This window comes from Pinus tabuliformis, chromosome 3_1 (assembly GCF_031772625.1).
Source record: "Pinus tabuliformis cultivar Carrire ecotype Pingquan chromosome 3_1, CPIR1, whole genome shotgun sequence".
Classification (NCBI taxonomy): domain Eukaryota; kingdom Viridiplantae; phylum Streptophyta; class Pinopsida; order Pinales; family Pinaceae; genus Pinus; species Pinus tabuliformis.
The window spans coordinates 919,683,145-919,687,824 of NC_142301.1; the positions used below are offsets into that span (position 1 = coordinate 919,683,145).

Here is a 4,680-nt window from a genome sequence, read left to right on the forward strand (position 1 = left end):
ATGATGCTCTGAAACATAGATAAGGATAGACTTATCCTTGTTAATAGATATACCCGAGACATCCTTGAAATTATTAATAAGCATATATATAATGAGACCACTGGGCCGCTGAAACCTTCCCAAGTATCAGGACGTCATCTACAAAAATAAGACGAGAAACAATTGTTTTCCTGGAAACCATTATTCCAAGAAAGATCCCATTTTGTCTAGCCTCAGAAATTTTCTAGCTCAGTGTATCAATAACCAGAAGGAATAGTGATGGGAAAGGGAATAACCTTGGCGCAAACCTTGAGAAGCCTGGAAGAAGGGGAAGACGCTCCATTGATCACTAGTGTCGCATAATTAACTGATGTAACACATGCTATAATCCATTCCACCATACGTGTCTAAGAAAGGTCCAGTCGACATAGTCGCATGCTCTATGTAGATCAAGCTTAAGCATAAGGGCCTCCTGTTTCTGCACTTTGATAGAGTGAATGCACTCTTGGGCTATAGCGACAACATCCTGAATCCACCTATTTTTGAGAAAACCAAATTGTTCGAGGGAGATGTAACAGGATAATTGTTCCTTTAAGCGAGAGGTTATGATTTTCGATATTATCTTGTAAGAAATGTTGCAAAGTGATATGGGCTTGAAGTCCCTGAAAGTAGTAGCATCAGTAGTCATAAGGATCAGAACAATAAAGGTAGAATTAAGAGATCTGAAATGTATCGCCTGACCCTAGCTTCTTCCCGCCATCATCCATAAGCTGTAGCCCATGATGTCCAAGAAATGTGTGAATAGTTCAATAATTCAGCCGTCCAACCCGAGACATTTGTGCGGGGCAAAAGATTTGAGGACTGTTCGATTTCCACCATAAAGATTTAAGCCCCCAATACCTGGTCATCATTCTCGTCAAACATCTGAGGATATGAGTGAAAAAACTCGATTTATTTGTCCAAATCAACTCCTGGATGGGCCCAAGTGCTCCAAAATATTTTATAACCGTCGAGTGTATCTCCTTTAATTTCGTGTGTTTTGCACCCAAAACATTTACAATTTCCTAGATGGTGTTCATTTTCCTCCTGCTAGAAGCGAAATGGTGGAAGAATTTTGTGTTATTTTCTCCTACTGCAATCCAGGATGCTCTGCTTTTCAAACGCCAAGATTCTTTATGAAAACGGAGGATGTGTCTTTTCCTAGCCCCAAGTTCTAGAAGCTTCTGTTGGGATGTATCAGATAGAAACCCGGGACCATCCAGATCATTTAATATTTTCATCTCACATTCAATACGCTTCAACTCATCCTTGTATCCTTGCTTTTTATTTCTACCCTAAGTTTTTACTGCCCTTTTGAGATATCTCAGTTTCTCGCCCACATAATCCATCCATGGAGGACCAAATGCGACGAACCATTAGAACGAAATCTGGTTCCTTCAACCCAGAGTGGTTGAATTTGAAGGGATGGCCTCTCCAGAAATTCTCGACTTTGCATTGTAAAATGATGGGAGAGTGGTCCGATCATTTTGCCGGAGAAATCCAAGATTTTACATGCCCCAGGTTCTCATGTATAATGAAGCAGTCCAGCCTTTTCGCAATCGTGCCCCAGCCTGACATTACACCATGTAAGAGCAAGTGGGGTTTGGCACAATATCCACGAGGAAGCAGCTTTCAAAAAGTTCCCTGAAATAGGATCCAACTTTCCTTTTGGACCCCATATTTCAGCCTCGGATGTAGTTAGATTAAAATCCCTTGTCATAATGAGAGAACCAATTTTCATAATGCCACAAGCCTTTAATCTGGTCCAGAACTCCATTCGGGTGTAATAAGGGACATAAATATTCAAAATATGTATTTTTTTCCGGCAAACCACTAATAAATCATGTTATTATTATGAGAATACCTGCAAAAGCTTTGAATTTAGCCCAAGAGGGATTCGCTAATGCTGCTAATCCACCGGATAGACCAGTAGCATCGGCGGCCACAATGTGCCCGATATTTTGTAAAAAGATTCCTTCAATTTTGCACCCGACACAATTGTTCATTGTAATAAGATAATGGAGGGTGAAATGGAAGGAAATAAGTATGCAAGGGAGGACCGTTTCGAGCCGTCCGCAAGGACCTTCATATTCGGAGAAATTATGTTCATGTTGCTTCGTTTGAGCTGGGCACAAATGGTTCCAAGGGCCGGACGATGGGATTCAAACCATGCTTGGATTAAAGATTACCAAACAAGTGCCCTTTTCATTTAAATTAAAGATTGCTAAACCAAATGGATTCAAACCATGTCCTTTTCATTTGGATTAAAGATTACCAAACAAATGCCCTTTTCATTTAAATTAAAGATTGCTAAACAAAACTTCTTTCAAGAATGGGTTTCAAAGAATTAAAGGAAGAATGTCATACCTTGTATTTGAGCGAAAATATTTCTGTCAAGAAGATTGCTAAAGAAAACTTCTTTCAAGAATGGGATTCAAAGAATTAAAGGAAGAATGTCGTACCTTGTATTTGAGCGAAAATATTTCTGTCAAGAAGATTGCTAAACAAAACTTCTTTCAAGAATGGGATTCAAAGAATTAAAGGAAGAATGTCGTACCTTGTATTTGAGAGAAAATATTTCTGTCAAGAAGATTGCTAAACAAAACCTCTTTCAAGTATGGGATTCAAAGAATTAAAGGAAGAATGCCATACCTTGTATTTGAGCGAAAAAGAGTTCTGTCAAGAATGGGATTCGAACCCATGCCCTTTCGGACCAGTACCTGAAACTGGCGCCTTAGACCAACTCGGCCATCTTGACAATCTTTTATATGTAATTCTAAGGAGCAATCCTATATGTCTTGATGAAGGTGCGGACAGCAATAGTTCTCATCCTGAAAAGAAGAGAGAGTAGGTATTGTATCCGGTCAGTCTACGACACAAACGTCCCACAGACAGCATTACATTCCTTGCAACCAAACACTGTATTCACATAAATATTCTTCGCTAACCCTCAATTCATTTTACACACCTTGCCCTTCATAATCCTCAAAATTAGTGGTTCTAGTATGACAATTTCCACTCGTCTAGGTGTCGCGGGTTCAATCTCCGGTAACGGCATCAGATTTACCAGACAACATGGACACATTACGTCCACTGGGACTGGCACACTACCGTTTTTTCAGCAGGACTATTTTGAATCCATGTGGTCAACGGAATTAAACATATTAAACATAAACGGAACCAAAATTCATCGGGGATGTAGCTCAGATGGTAGAGCGCTCGCTTAGCATGCGAGAGGTACGGGGATCGATACCCCGCATCTCCATTTAAGTTTTATTTGTTTAATTCATAGATTTTTCGCATTTTCCATTCTTTTATTTATACATTGATATATTTTGAATTTAAAAACATATATGTTATATTCATTTGTTTAATTCATAGGTTTTTCGCATTTTCCATTCTTTATTTCTACATTGATATATTTTGAATCTAAAAATATATATATTATATTCATTTGTTTAATTCATAGATTTTTCGCATTTCCCATGCTTTTATTTCTACATTAATATATTTTGAATTTAAAAAATATATATTATATTCATTAAAAATGCGTAATCTTTTGTTTTTATTTATTTGTTTAATTCATATATTTTTCACATTTTCCATTTTTCATTTCTACATTAATATATTTTGAATTTAAACTAGCATTTGCACCAAATGTTACAAAGGAAACGTCGTAAGGCATAAATTGAAGAACAGAAATACAACACAAGATTACTTTGATAAATAATAAAAATATATTGACCACTCAAATCAATGCCCCATTAATTGGAACCACTTAGTAGACATATCTATCAACATTAGGATTATACACAATGATCAAGAAATTTCCCATATACAAACAACACCTTCCACAACAACCTTTTGTCACGTCCACATTTTAAAAAATGCCTTGGAACATGATTGGAATCTCCCATATTGTCTTTTTCATTATGCAGATAAATCTTCCCTATTGCTATTTTCATCATGAATATTGTTAGTTCATTGTTGTAAAGTGTTAGTGTGTTAAAATATACAAACAGCACCTTCCACAACAACCTTTTGTCACATCCACATTTTAAAAAATGCCTTGGAATGTGATTGGAATCTCCCATATTGCCTTTTTCAATATGCAGAAAAATCTTCCATATTGCTATTTTCATCATGAATATTGTTAGTTCATTTTTGTAAAGTGTTAGTGTGATAAATTCAATACCATAAGTTCAACAAGCGAAAAACATTCCTCAATTAGCATAATATGTATTTTTCTCTCACCGTGTATTCTTCAGTCATGCATTACAAAACTTCCATCAAAGAGCACAAGTAACAGATTAACTGATTTTTTTCGAGATCATAAACTGGAAAAGCCCTGAAACTTTTTGAGTTCCATACCTAAACCAAAAAAATGAACCACCCTAAGAAACCCTAAACCAAGAAAATGAAAAACCCTAAGAAACTCTAAACCAAGAAACATTTCACGCTGGTCAGCGTTACTGATATATTCATGACTGATCATCTCTGATGGGTGTGCCTTCTGCGGATAACCTGAAACTATCAAGCAATGCATTCCTTCCACTCAAAATAACATGAAAGAAGTCATTAACCTGTTTAGAGAGAGGATCTAACCCCTGGGCAAGCAATTGTGCACTTTGTTGTAATTCCTGTATAGCAATTCTGATATGT

At 36.8% G+C, this 4,680-nt stretch overlaps 2 non-coding genes across 2 annotated transcripts; one reads left to right on the plus strand and one right to left on the minus strand.

Annotated features, from left to right (window-relative positions):
• Positions 1 to 2,695: 2,695 nt before the first annotated feature.
• On the minus strand, positions 2,696 to 2,776 carry TRNAL-CAG (transfer RNA leucine (anticodon CAG)). Its single transcript has one exon. It is a non-coding gene; the product is annotated as a tRNA-Leu (tRNA).
• A 434-nt stretch (positions 2,777 to 3,210) lies between these two features.
• Positions 3,211 to 3,283, plus strand: TRNAA-AGC (transfer RNA alanine (anticodon AGC)). The gene has a single exon. It is a non-coding gene; the product is annotated as a tRNA-Ala (tRNA).
• The last annotated feature ends 1,397 nt before the right edge of the window (positions 3,284 to 4,680 follow it).